Here is a 15,838-nt window from a genome sequence, read left to right on the forward strand (position 1 = left end):
GAGGGGGCGAAATTTGGTGTAGAGAGCGTGAGACGTTCATAGAGCATGTGTTACTTCTCCTAATTAGTAGCATTTCAATCTTATGTTCTCTGATTTTGGTTTTTACCATTTTTATCCAAACCTTCCCTTACCTCTTGCAAACCTAATTCTATTTTAATGCCCACTATTAAGATAATGAACTGGGACAGCAGCACACCATCAAATGAAGGAATGTCTGGAGTTTATCACTACTAACTCACACTGCTGGGGGACTTCAGAGAAATGCATTCCTTGTAGAGATTTCTTGGGGGTGGCTTTCCTTTTTTTCATCCCCCACTTTATGCAAAGGCTAAGGTCAAGGCGAGGTCACGGCTATACAGTAATTGAATTTGTAATCTTGCTTTCTCCAGCTATTCCTGAAATTTATTTTAAACATTATATTAAGATATCTAAGCCACTTAAGTGTCTTAATAAGATTTGGGGTACAGTTTTTGGAGGCCCTCTAATAAAAGATAATCAGTGAAAAAATGAGCAGTTAATATGTTTCCCAACATTATGTTTATAAAAAATGTTCTTACCAGCCTTTTGCACAATATAAAGACTAAGGATTGGGTATCAAATACAAACAATGAACAGGACTGATTAGATTCTGAAATAGCACACTTCTTTAAGTTCTGAATTTAGATATGAATATATTAAACATGCAAAGAACATTAAACTACAATAAAAAGTTTCATAATTCACTATTAATAATTAAAAATGTATAGGTTAATATAAATTCTAGTTTGTAAGTTTTACTAATTCTGGGAAGAAAATAGTTCCTCAGACCCAATGTTGAATAAGCAGGGAAAAGTTATTAAAATAAAAATAATGTTACATAAAAACTTAAGATTCTTAGCATCGTTGGTTTTTTTGTTTGTTTGTGTTTTTTTTATTTTTGGGTCACACCCAGCATCGCTCAGGGGTTACTCCTGACTCTGCACTCAGATATCGCTCCTGGCAGGCTTCGGGGACCATATGGGATGCTGGGATTCAAACTATTGTTGTCCTGAATCAGCTGTGTGCAAGGCAAATGCTCTACTGCTGTACTATCTCTCCTGCCCAGATTCTTAGTATCTTGTGATCTTTGTGTTCTCTCATTGTTTGAGAAGTAATTAAAATAAAAAAAGAAATTGGAATCTAACTAAAAGAACTGGTGTTAACGCTTATGTACTTTATAGATATACATACATACATATATATATATACATATTATAGTGGTACTTGTATATTAAGTCCCTGAACTGCTAATAAAAATATTTAAAACACAGATCTACAACAAATTGTGTTGCAAATCAGGTTATCATTATCTTGTATAAACCATGAAAATTGAAATCATGTGAGCAGAAGGTTAGATTAATTCTCCATTCTCATTATAAGCACAGGTGTAGCACAAACACCATGTGAAATAACTAATTAAAATGAAAAAAAATCTGCTTTTTCATTAGCTGCTTTCACTGCATGACCAATTGGAAAATTATTTAATATTAATATTTTGCATATACCAAAAGTAATTTTCATAGTGACTAATGTAGGTAAGAGAGGAAAATAGCTCTTTATGGTACCATTCATAATCTGAGAGCTCTTTGAGAGAAGGAACTCAATAACTTTTAAAAGTCTTTTTTAAAACATAATATAATACAGATATGATTTATATCATTTATCTAATAATAGAATGAGCACTTTAAATAGAAGACAAATCAAAGCTCAGAGAAATTCAGTGATATACTTGAGGTCACAGGTTACTTAAGAGATGGTAAAAATGACAGTGATACATGGGCTAGCATTCTCTGACATTCTGACCAGTGCACTACAATAGTAAATATATCTGGAATATCTAAAATATCCAGCAAATACTGATATCTAAAATTAATAAATTATGGGACATGCATCAGTTGAGCCAGAGAATAAGCAGGAGGAGAGACTTTGAAGCCTGGGGAATTTGGGAGGTGGTAGAAACACACCCAGCAATGCTAGGGGCTTACACCTGGCTCTAAGCTCAGGAATCACTCCTGGTGGGTAACAGGAGATGGCTTATGCCTTGCCAGGGGTCAAATTCAGGTTGGCCTCCCTACCTTTTGTACAAACTCTCCAGCCCCTGGAGACTGGAGAATCTGACAACTGCATTGCTTCTTCAAACAAAGATAAGGATACCAATAGGAAATTTCAGTGATATGAGTTCAGTTTCAAAGCTTGCCTCTTTCACACTTGCATGTTCAAATTTCCAGAGGCCAATTCACTATAATCAATTCAGATAGAATTCAATTATTTAGAAACCCCAAAGAACTGAAGGAGTAATCCCTAAACACAGGCCAAAAGTAAACCCTGAGTATCATCAGATGGTGGGCCCTGATGTATGTATGAACATACATGCAAATAAATAATTTGACCAATACAACCATAGGATAATTTAAATACTCCCAACCTTACTTGAATAGGGCAGCCTTTCCTATATGTATACTAAAGATAGCATGCTCTCTTTTTCCTAGGTAAAATATTCATGATTCTTAACAAATTCCTTCTAGATTGGGTTTTAGAATTTTTAGTCCACTTTTCACAGGGACCACTTTCTGCTAATGATACTTTGTCTCTGTTCCTTTGAAGGTCTTCAGTGGACAAAACTACATACAATTTATTCCAGACTTGTACTTGTCTCTATTATAGAGGAAACACCATATCACAGCATTTTAGTTAATGGCCATAGATACTATGTGCTATTTGCTTCTCTTTCATTGGCTATAATTTTTTTGCCATTGACAAAACAGATTTATATAACATGTAGATATTTATATAACATGTATAATAACCTGAATGCTTAATGTCATTTTTTGGTCATATTAGTAGGTACACTCACTTTTGAAAATTTTAATTGTAATTTTAATTGAAAATCATATATTGAAGATCATAATCATATATATTCAATGTAATGAATAATATAACTTTTTATGACATAATAAGCTTTCACAATGTTTCTGAGTTAGAGTCCTACTCTACTGGGGGAGAGGGAAGGCTTCAGTCACACCTGGCAGTGCCAGGGATCAATGTAGGGTCAGCCACATGCAAGGCAATTGCTTGCCCCTGTATTATCTCTCTGTCACCTAATTTCTATTCTGATAGCAAACACATCTTTATCCACTGGTGACATCTTTTACCTATTACCTATAATCATGTTGAATTTCTTTACCTAAAAATATTTAAGTAACTAGAAGAAAAATGTTTTAAAATAATATCACTTTTCTCATCTTAAAACATCTCAACATTTGATTGTCTTTAGCGTATTTGATTACTGTCTTAAACTATCTTATATGTACTCTCGCTAGAATTATTCTACATACAGCAAAGGCAAATGTTTAAATGGCTTCAGGGTGAGTTCAGATACAAAAACATTTTCCTTCTGGGCAAAGCAATAAAAAGACATTCTTGCTCCTCCCACTATAAGTCAAACAGAGGTCAGTTCCCCCATCCCTATATCTGTTTAAATAAACTGGTCCAGCTGTTTGTTTCTAAAAGGACCTTTGACCTTGTGTCTCATCCTCCTTGCTTTTGTGACAGAATGCTTTACTTCCCATTGTGAAGGGTTCTAAATTATCAAGAATTTTCTCAAATTAAGACCTTTAGATTATATGTAAATTTTCATAAACCCTTCTTAAAATATCTCTCATTTCAAGAAGCAGCAGTAAAACCATCATTTAAACTTATATGTATATCCTGATATAGATTAGTTGTATATTAGAGCACAAACATAAGAAAAACTTGGTTTTTAAGAGAGATTTTAAAAGAAATAACAAAATTCTAATTCTAGAGATATAACTAAAATTTTATTCTCCAACACAGCAACATAATTTAACATCAAATCTATCATAAAATAAATGTTATCCTTAGAATTTTTTACATTTGATAAGACTCTTTTAGGATTTTTAGTTTTTTGATTTTTTAAAGAATTTTTTTAGATTTTTAAAGAAATTTTAAGAAAAATTGTAATTATATAATAGGTCTAAACCTTACAGTTCTTAAAACTTAGATATGTAATGTTCACTAATACATGACGCATAATTTTTGTGACTTAATAGTTTCACACCTTGGTTTGATATGTTGCTATATATTGGGCACTTAAAAAGGTAACTGTTAACTATGTATGCTTTAAATTTGGGAAAATGTTTGAACCCTTTCATAAAGGTACATATATTTTTAATCTCATTTTGCTTTGAAAACAATTTTTTATAAAGTACTTCATTAACTAAAACTCTAAAGATAGTAGAAATGTAAATTCTGGAAAGAATTCTTGAATTTCCTTTTTTCATAAAATCTAATTTATTCCTATGAAAACACTATTGTATTTGCCCTCCCTTTTTTTTTCAAAATTTTCCAAATAGAAAGAAGAAAATAAATTGGTTATATACCTTTATTTTTTTTACCCACCCCCACTTTATACCTTTATTAAATAAAAAGAGATGTATTTCTTTTTCCTTATTTATTTAGGATTCAAAAACTAACAAGGAAAAATTAGAGGGTAAAAGAGCAAAATTATCCAAATTTCACACATGGAACAATATCAAAATTTGGCTTTATTCTTCGTTATTTAAAATGGTACCCAGATAAAAAGAATGATAAATAAATTTTTATTTATGCTAATAATAAATACACTTTTCTTTAACTCTATTTTCTCTCTAGATGTTTATCTTTAGACTTTTACATTTTTCATTCTAGTAATTTTATCACTTGGCTTTTATTCTTAATCTCTAAATACTGAATAGTTTTTTGAGCAAGATTTGGTTAGAACAGCTTTAAGGGTGACCTTTGTCCTTTAGTTTATCTTCCACTTCTTGTCTTGCTTACTTCTCACAAAACTATATTGCTAGGTTTAATTTCTTCTTCATGAGAACCAGATGGCTACAGAGATTATAGTGAATATCCATTAAAATCAAAGCACAGCTACTGCATTTTACTAGTTCTACAGGTAACATGGCTACTTGGCTTTGTCCTTTCCTATAATCGTGTACAGTGTGTCCTCCTTGTATAGTTCTCACTAATGATGACCAAAAAAGTAAGGGAGAATGTGTTAATGTTTGGGAATAGCATTTTCACTTTTTTCTCAATTCTCTTTTTTCAGTGTTTACAAGCCTACTTATTCAGTGCTGATTAAGAGGAGTCTACATTTTGTTACTGCAATATGGGACAGCCAACTCAATAAACACACAAACCGCTGTTGTTTTTGAACAATAACATGAATCTATCAGCCTCATAGCACTCCTTGCCACCGAGGCAAAAGTGAATATTCATCAGGCAAAAGTGAATATTCATCAGTAAGGTGGGTTTGAATATAGAGAAATACCATTTTTGTAATAAATGTCCTCCTATGCCTGAGAAATAAAATGATCATATGTTAAGAAAATACCCATTAAGCAGCAACATGTTAGTTTACTGCCTGTTAAAATGCTAATTATAGATCTTTAAAATAGTATTACTTTATAATTAGGACTATCTACAGATATATTTAAAAATAAAAACTATTATTTATGCATATTAAATTTGTATTTAAAGTAGATATTTCTAAATGCTCTATTCCTTATTCAATAAAATATATAATGTACAAAGATTGATACACAATTTATATATAATTTATTTTAAGTGATTTCTGTAAACATTCTTTAAAGAAGTAAGTCTTGTGAAAAAAGATCTTTACATTGGAAGGTGATTGCTAAATTTCAGAATTTTGTCCGTTTTCAATCCCATGAATTTTCTTGGTGAAACATTTCTTTCAATTTTATCACAGTAATTTAAAAAATATATATATACTATATTTTTAAAAGTCAACATTTCTTAGTACCTTGAAGGCCTAATTTCTCAACAAACTCTTCAGGGAAGGTATTCTATCTCCCAAATAATTCTGTCCCTTCATAGGAAAAGTCAAATTCAAAATATTTTGTTAGATTTTTTTTTCTTTTAGATTTACTTATTGGAATTAATGATCCATTAATTGGTGATAGTTGGAATGCAAGCCTTCTATACTCCCTTTGTGAAATAAAATTCAAGAAACGTGATTTTCAAACATTCAAGAAAGTTGACTCAATCTCAAGTCAAACCATATGAAATAATGTTTCTGGCACCTTTTTCTAGTTTCTCAACCTCCTCCAGGATCTGACAGTTCTAAGACTGTACTACATCATCTGTATGAGGGGGATGTGGATAGAGTGGGGGTGTAAATGGAAAGGAAAAGAGAAAGGGGAGCACATGCTCTGTTCTTCATCTACTTTAGACATGTAATATTGGAATTTCTTCAAATCACAACAACAACAACAAAACCAACAACAAACACCTAAAGCAACCAAACAGCAGTCAAAGAAGCTTCTCATCTCTAACAGTAAATGGTATATTTTTAAAAATACTTTAGAAACTGAAGTCATCTAAGTCAATTAAATATAAAAACTCCAAAACAGGTTAAAGAAAAGTCACTAATGAGTTGAAAGTTAGAATGCACAATGAAATAACAAAATCCATGTATTTTGGTTTCAGACCACAAAATAACTTTCAACTATTTTGTCACGTCTTAAAAGCAAAATGCAAAATATTTTTGTATTTTAAAAATATATACACCAGCCAAATTCTTTAATATTACTTAAGTTCAAAGTAAAGGTATGGAGTTCCCCTGAGGGAGGGTTTTTATTTTCGTTGTCACTGCCTGCTGCCTTAGATGACTGAAGTCATAGATTCCTAATGCAGTGGAATGAATTGAGGGAATATCTCTCACTAGACCCAGCAAAAGAAACAGTCAACAGCTCAGAATATCTAATGTACTCACCAACATAAAAATATCTTAAGGATCACTGACAGGTATTCATATAAAGCAAAAGTAACAAGATGTCATATATAAAATATTTATTGTAATGTGACAGACTGCCAAATTTGTATTTGTATATATTTATAAGTCACAGAATAAAAATGACTTGTTTAAGGGATATAGAATTAAATTGATTATTTAGAACTCTGAATAAGCTATAGGATAAAATAAAATGCTGTAGCAAAATGTCCTATAGTAATAGAAAATCTAAAATAGGTATAATATCTTAAAGGAATAGATATATTTCTCTTTGGTTTAAACTGAATTATTTTCATTTTTCTTTTTTGGTGGGAAGGTGGAGTTAGTTCACAGCTGGTGGTACTCAGGGTTTACTCCTGGCTCTGTGATCCAGGGCCACTCTTGAGAGTGCTCAGAAAAGTAGGTCAGCCAAACACAAGGCAAGTGCTTTTACTCCAATACTATTCCTTCCGCTCCAAAGCTGATCATTTTTCATATAAATTTTAATCTTCTATATCACAAGAATTTATAAAATTAAAATTAACTATAAGAATGATTACTGAGGGGGTGGGGTGGGATGGAGAGATAGTTGGGACTTTGGTGGAGGGAATGTTGCACTGGTGAAGAGGGGTGATCTTTATATGACTGAAACCTTATCACAATCATTTATGTAATCAAGATATTCAAATAAAGAGAAAAAAAGAAAAAAAAAGAATGATTACTGAATAAATGTTTATTTAAAACAAAACTTAACTTCATACCAATCTTCTTACAAATAGGAAGGTCATTCATTGATCTTATCTGGTATGTTTTTGAGAGTACAGGAACACTATTAACCATTATTATTAACTATTGTATTAACAATTATTATATTATGCAGTAGACATAACTATAAATGTCTCAGAATAATGGGTGCATGTTGACCCTAATGATTGATCAAACAGTTATCTATGTAAAACACCCCCTAAATGACTGGAAATGAAGCTCTGTTTGAATGCTGATTGCTCTAGCATACCTGAGATGTTCAGGTATATTGGCTTTCCAGTGCAATGTTAAAACATATCTTTAGACTCTCTAAGTCTTCACTAACCAAAAACTACTAAGATCTATAATTACTATTGAAGTAAAAATAGAGCATCTTATAACATACCTAAATTTCTACTTTTATTTGGTTACAGATTTATCCATTTAATGATACATGAATGCATTATATGAACGGAAGTATGTGTCTAGGAATTCTTAAAATATTTACTTCATTATTTTTCCCCCTTTGTGGGTAAGGATAGAAGGAGAAGTATAGAGGAACTAAGCTATACCCAATGATGTACTCCTGCCTCTGTGCAGTAAATCATTTCTGACAGTACCTGAGAGACCATATAAGGTACCAGTCAGAGCTCAAACCAGGGGGAGCCCCTAACAAGCCAAGTTCCTTTACTCCTGCATATATATATCTCCAGCCCTTCATTGTTATATCCTAAATGAACTTAAGCAAAGCTCAAAATCTAAACTGTAAGTTGTACATATCAAGATGTAAGCCATAGATAATCATAAATAGATCCATATATACTGAATCAAAAATCTAACAATGAGGCATGTGACATTTAATTATTTTTAAATAGCACTTAAATAAAAATAAATAGCATGACATTTATTTATTTAAAAAAAATTTTTTTGGGCCCGGAGAGATAGCACAGCGGCGTTTGCCTTGCAAACAGCCAATCCGGACCAAAGGTGGTTGGTTCGAATCCCGATGTCTCATATGGTCCCCCGTGCCTGCCAGGAGCTATTTCTGAGCAGACAGCCTGGAGTAACCCCTGAGCACTGCCGGGTGTGGCCCAAAAACCAAAAAAAAAAAAAAATTTTTTTTTTTTTGATTTTTGGGTCACACCCGGCATCACTCAGGGGTTACTCCTGGCTCCACGCTCAGAAATCGCTCCTTGCAGGCTCAAAGAACCATATGGAATGCCAGGATTCGAACCGATGACCTTCTGCATGAAAGGTAAATGCTTTACCTCCATTCTATCTCTCTGGGCCCTTAAAATATATTTTTGAATTTTTATTTTAAATATAAACATTTAAAAATAACATTTAAATAAAAATAAATTAATAGCATGGTGTTTGTTTTTTGGGGGGTTGTTTTTTGTTTTGGTTTTGGTTTTTGGGCCACACTCACTTGACGCTCAGGGGTTACTCCTGGCTATGCACTCAGAAATCACTCCTGGCTTGGGGGACCATATGGGACACTGAAGGATCGAACTGTGATCCGTCCTAGGCTAGCACTTGCAAGGCAGATGCCTTACCTCTAGTGCCACCACTCTGGCCTTGTGTTTGTTTGTTTATTTATTTATTTATTTTTATTTTATTTGGGGGGGTTGGAGCCACACTCAGTGGTGCTCAGGGGTAACAGCTGGCTCATCACTCAGAAATCACTCCTGGGCGGCTCAGAGGACCATATGAAATGCTGGGAACCAAACCCGGGTCCATCCTGGGTCTGCTGCTCCAACTCCAGTGTTTATTTTTTAATAAATAGAATAGAACTAATAATATAGATTCAGTCTTGTCAAACATTTGAAGAATGATTATGACCATCTAAGTCACAGAGGAAGAAATTTGGGAGTGTATGTACTCAAAAGTGATTCTGAGTGTTTTTTCTCTTCTTTGAATTACATCACTCAAGGGCATCATAATTAAAATACTGGAAAATGCCACGAAGGGCTACTATGATGTCAAGTTAAAAGTATAATTTAGGGGCTGGAGAGAAAGCATAGAGGTAGGGTATTTGCCTTGCATGCAAAAGGATGGTGGTTCAAATCCCGGCATTTCATATGGTCCCCCAAGCCTGCCAGGAGCGATTTCTGAGCATAGAGCCAGAAGTAACCCCTGATTGCTGCCAGGTGTGACCCAACCCCCCCCAAAAAAGTATAATTTAGTAGGGTGGCTCCATGAGTAACAGAACCGACAAATAAAATTACTGAGTAGGAAAATGACCACTTATTGATTTTGCAATCAGAGCAATATTTAGGTTCTGGACTTGTAATGATCAAATGAGTTAGTGTTTATGAAAAATGCTTTGTAAACGGTTAAACCTGAGTGAAGGATTTTCTGGGATATTGTCCTTATGATTCTAAAAAATAATTAATGCTACAAAAATTTGTACCATATTTTCCGGTGTATAAGATGACTTTTGAAACCAAAAAAGTCAACTGAAAATCGGGGGTTGTCTTATATGCCGAGTATGTCCCGAAAAAATGTTTCAATATGCCGCTAAACAAAAATTGTCTGAATATTGCCACAAAATGAATTTTCCAACTCTATCCTGCACCAATCACTGCAAGGCTGCTTGGACCGCCTCTCTAACTCAGCCATCCAAGCACGCTTTTTATGCATGCAAATTAGACAATGTTCTGGACCCGAATCTACGCTGTAAAAAGTCTGCTGCTCAGATTGGCCAGAGTCAGAGAGGAAGTCTATTACAGTATAACCTTTGAACCTTTGCTTGTGATTGGCTCACTGTGGTATATACAGTTGCAGCACAGGAACTTTCTGTCTGATACAGTGAATATAGGCCTAAACCTATGTTTTAACTGCAAAATTATGGGATCGTCTTATACGCCGGCAAATATGGTATATAAATTATTATGACAGCAAAAAGCTGAAATATTCCAAATATCCTTATAATGTAATCCATCCATGCAACAGAGCATTATTCTATCCAACAGAGGAATGAAATATTATAAACTCATGCTGAAGCATGGAAGCTCAGTGAAGGAAGCTAGCCAAAAGATCACATATGTATATGGATTGTATTTGTGTAAAGTGCACATGATCATAATTATGCAAGTGTCTAGAGTAGGTATACTTAGAGAGAGATTAGTGTTCACTAAGAGCTGGTAGGAAGGGTGCATAAGTAGGGGTGACAGGTAAAGTTTCAGGGTTTCTTTTTCTTTTCTTTTCTTTTTTTTTTGTTTTGTTTTGTTTTGGTTTCGGTTTTTGGATCACACCCTGGCAGCGCTCAGGAGCTACTCCTAGCTCTATGCTCAGAAATCACTCCTGGCAGGCTAGGGGAAATATGGGATGCTGGGATTCGAACTACCAACCTTCTGCATGCAAGGCAAACACCTTACCTCCATGCTATCTCTCCGGCCCAGGGTTTCTTTTTCTTTCTTTCTTTCTTTCTTTTTTTTTTTTTTTTTTTTTTTTTTTGGTTTTTAGGCCACACACAGTGATGCTTAGGGGTTAATCCTGGGTATGTGCTCAGAAATTGCTCCTGGCTTGGGGAACCATATGGGAAGCTGAGGGATTGAACCATGGTTTGACCTAGGTAAGCCACGTGCAAAACAAATGACCTACCGCTGCACCACCACACCAGCCCCATCAAGGTTTCTTTTTGAGAAGCTGAAATATTTCAAAATTGACTATGAGGATGGTTGCACTTATTTGTGAATATACTAAAAACCACTTAATCGTATATCTTACGTGTTTGAGTTACAGGGCTTATTAATTACATCTCAATAAAGCTGTTAAATATAAATGCAGCATGTGAACTAAAGTACTGAATGAGGGATCAGCACCCTCCTAAGGTCTAATTTACTAATTACAATAGAAGGTCACCAGAGCTGCACCTGTCAAATAACTCAAATCCCAACTAGGATAAAGACTGTCTAGGATAAAAACTAAGATATTGTCTTCCAATGCCAGGTGTAACTAAATTGTTAATCCAAGCTCCTTTCTAATAAATTTCAAATTCTCAAATTTGCTTGTTAATTCTTTTTTGTTTTTGTTTTTGGGTCACACCCGGCACCGCTCAGGGGTGACTCCTGGCTCTATGCTCAGAAATCGCTCCTGGCAGGCTCGGGGGACCATATGGGATGCCGGGATTCGAACCAATGACCTTCTGCATGAAAGGCAAACTCCTTACCCTCCGTGCTATCTCTCCGGCCCCTTGCTTGTTAATTCTAATCGCAAGGGAAATAACAGGTTAAAAGAAATATTTAATTCAATAAGGTATTTTTAATATTACATTCTCTCATTGAGTTCCTGTTATGCAAACTCTACACCTATCAACTCCTTCTGGTCAGATTTTGCACCATAGATGCAAGCCCTTGCCATTGTCTACTGTACTTTTCTTTCTGTAAATAGTACTGTCAGGTGACTAGCCATGGGTTTTAGAATTGGAATTGGAAACAAACATTTATTTCTATTAGCTTTTCAATATTCTCTGCTTCCTCCCCTTTCCAAGTAATCTGAACTTTGACCTAAACTAGCAATCAAATAAAGTCAACCTTAGCAGATGTTCTAGCATTACAGGCTAACAAAACCTTCCCGACAATAACCGCAAAACTATTGGTTTGCATTCAAATCAGTACCCCATAGTAGAAAATACTAAGAATTTATATGTAAATTAAATCCAGATATATAGTTCATTTAATTTATATCTTTTATCAATATACTATTCGAAAAGAAAGAAACTTCAGGGTCCTGAGTGATAACACAGGGGTTAGGGTAGCCTTGCAGGCTGCTGATCTGGGTTCGATCCTCGATCTTCAGCACCCCATATGATCTCCTGAGCAACATCGAGAATAATTCTTGAGTGCAGAGTCAAGATTAATGCCCCTGAACACCACTGGGTGTGCTCCCCCCCCCCCCAAAATAAGTGGAAAAAGTGACTTTGTCAATACAATGTTGTTACTCCAAAGACAGGAAAAGCATTTTTGACTAAGTTACATATATAATTCAGAATAAACAGTCCCGTAGGCCTGAAAGAGTTAATGTGTTTGAGATTAGAAACATTTTTCCTTTCCTAAATGATGGAATCTAATCTTGTGCAAGGCAGTGAGGTCCCCGACTCATGGGGGTTAAGAGGGTAAAGAAGAAAAAGGGGAGCTTTTTTTTTTCCTAGTGGATGGGAACAGATTATGGTTTTTGTTTATTTGTTATTGTTCTAGTGTCAAGAGCCCAATAGGGTTAATTATTCCCCATATGAATGGCTTTGGCTTAAAAAATCCATCTTAGAATAAAATTAAAATAAAGAGGAAAATAATGATTACGAGGGCAATACGGTGGGCAAACTAGGGAGAGTCTGGCAACATTTGGAGGGATTTATTTTTGGTTTTGTTTGTTTCCAAGTTCTTATTCCTCTTAAAAAAATTTTTTTAAAAGAAGCAAGCAAACCCTTAGGCATTTACTTGAAGCTCTAGGCATTCACACACTGGAGCAAAATGACCGGATCCAAGACAACTGCTGCCCTCAGAAACACTTCCTTCCCCTATTCTCCTGGCTCCACTTCGTATTTTGAGAAAATTGTTTTATTCAACAAGGAGGCAACATTTGCCCCATTTTTTCATATTTCAGGCTGACTTTTTAACCACTAAGAAATGCTGTTTGTTTTATGTAGGCGCAGCCTGGAGCAAGATGATGATGTAAGTGAGAGGAGAGAGAGTCTCCGTGGGCACAGCTCAGTGCTGCAGTGCTCACTGGTTAATCACCCAACACCAGCCTCAGTAACTGTTGACACAAAATAGGTGGAGATCAGGTCTGTGCAAGTAGAAAATACCAGGAAGGCAAACTATATGTAAACACACTTAAGACAGATTTGACAAGAATAGACCTAAACCTGACTTGCTAGGATACTATTAATGTTTCCAGCTTCAATGTCCCTCTCAGCTGAAGCTGTTTCCCTTAACAAAGTTTCCTTTGAGAAGAAAAGAAGTAACATTTTGAAAAGGAAAAGTTTACAGAAGACAGCTGAGACATTTGTCCCCTTGATTCACACAGTGTGAGTTTCAAATCTGCTCACACATGCAGGATTTATGTCATGCAATACAGCTCTTCCATATATCCCTGGACTGAAGCCAGCAAAGGGGCGGGGACCACAACGTGCACACACAACCACAATTCAAGAAGTTATTTCTCCTGACCTATAAAAAAGCAGGCAAAGAAGCCAATGGATAATGCTTCAACAGTCTTTTAATCTTATCTAACTGACACCTGACAACCCATTACTTATAGATTATTAATGCATCCACTAAAAAAGTTTGTCATGTACAAAATTACCGGAGAAAAAGATTGAACGCCTGAGGAAAAAACAAATTTTGCTGTACAATAACTTCAGAAATTTCAAGCCTATTATCTGTCATGCCCTTCATAGAATCACAGCGCACTGCTAAAAACAACTGATTTATCTTCATTATGAATCCGAAAATGACAGCCCACATGTTTTTCATGTCTTACAATAATGTTTAATTTCATCTCATTTTTATTTCAGGAGGATGTTTTGTTTACGAGGAAGAAAAGTCACAAATTTTTCATTCATTTATCTGTTGTCTCTTTATCAAAGAATCTGGCCTATCCCACAACTCACCCCTTTGCTTCCCATTTTATCCATAAAGCTTCAGTCCAAGTCTGTTTTAGAACATCCAAACTGCTTCCCATTGGGTCGCTTTATTACACAGTCTAGAATATTAGAGCTCTGGAAAGAAATGTAAGATCCCATATGAGTCCTATGGACTTTTTCAGGTGGTGTATGCAGATAAAGGATGCCCATGTAGATGCCTAGATGCCCATGGAGATAAAGGACTTGAGCAAGGACACACATCTAAATGGTGGTGGAGTGATAGATGAACTCTCCTCTGCCTATTCCCTCCCGGAACTTCCCTGTGTGAAGTCATCACATGGCTTACAGGGAATGTGTTTTCACAAGGCTTAAGGGGAATCTGTTCTTTAGCCACCTGTGGAGTTAGGATTTTCCCCCATGTCCTGTGGTCTCTCAACTCCCTCACTTCTGAAGCTTTTCATGAGGCCATGCCAGGCTACAGGGTATATCGGGACTTCTTTCCTTGTCTCTTACAAGATTCTTGTCCTGAGATACTGAGACAGCAAATCTGGCTTTAATGAGGATTTGCTAACAAAGACTGCTGACCCACACACTTCCTTCAAATTCAACCATTAGGCTGTTAGTTTCATCACCTTGCAAGGATTCACAGTTGACAGAATCGTTAAGTCCACCATATCAGATCAAGGCTGCCAACTCACTGAGCTCTGGACTGCTCGTGAACTACACAGAAAACAATCCTGAAATAATTCCTCAGGTGGTACTGACTCTCCACTTCAGGCATTTCACTCAAACTAAAAATCTCACTGATAGTCTTTGAAAGATGGCTGGACAAGATAGCGTTTACACAAAACAGGAAGGGGACTTTCCAAATGTACCTACTTATATCTGCCACCTCTCCAAGCATTCACAACTAACACAGCAGAACAGGACTCAGAGCAAACTTAGGGTGTATAACTTCCAACCAAGTCTATTGAACAGACTGCAAATTCTATTTTCAAAGAGTTATTGTTTGCTGGAAAATTTTTAAACCTGCAGACAAAAGCAGTGTCTCTGTTGAACTCCTAAGACTTTCTGACATGACAATACCTGAAGGTTTCTAAATTCACAGCTCTTTTCCCTGCAAGCTATTTGCTCAGCTTTCCTAATAATACCCTGCCTGCTTGGCACTTCGCCAGCTCTGTCTCAGGCAACATGCAAGCTAAACATTTTTTTGACTGATATCAATATTTTCTTTTTTCTTGTCTTCTTGAATCACACCCAGTGGTGTTCAGAGCTTACTCCTGGCTCCAGGCTCAGGGATCACTCCTGGTGGGCTTGAGGGACCATCTGGGGTACTGGGAATCCAACACTCTACTGGGTGTGTTATCACTCTGGTACCTGATTTCAATACATTCTTAGGAGCAATTTAAGACTGCATTTCATCTAGTGAGAGTTACCAGTGGTTATAATCAAAGCCTCAAGCAAGTGCTGTAAAGGTAATATATTTGAAATGACACTCAAGATGAAAAGCGTAGCAATTAACTATGGCTTAGGAAACATCAACCCTTTCTGAATTGTGAGTTGGTCTATTTATATTTCTAACTCTCTTTCTTCTTTCAAGAAGACTGCACCTGTTACTTCATTGATCAATTAGGAAGTCTACTTTAAATATAGGTTCTAGTTAAATTCTCAAGGGAAAAAGTTAAACCACC

General features: G+C 35.5%; 1 protein-coding gene across 3 annotated transcripts in view; it reads right to left on the reverse strand.

Moving 5' to 3' along the window:
* MEIS1 (Meis homeobox 1) overlaps positions 1–15,838 on the reverse strand; it is a 151,975-nt gene that overhangs the window by 4,882 nt on the left and 131,255 nt on the right. The window lies entirely within an intron of this gene.

The sequence above is a fragment of the Suncus etruscus genome, chromosome 12, assembly GCF_024139225.1.
Source record: "Suncus etruscus isolate mSunEtr1 chromosome 12, mSunEtr1.pri.cur, whole genome shotgun sequence".
Classification (NCBI taxonomy): domain Eukaryota; kingdom Metazoa; phylum Chordata; class Mammalia; order Eulipotyphla; family Soricidae; genus Suncus; species Suncus etruscus.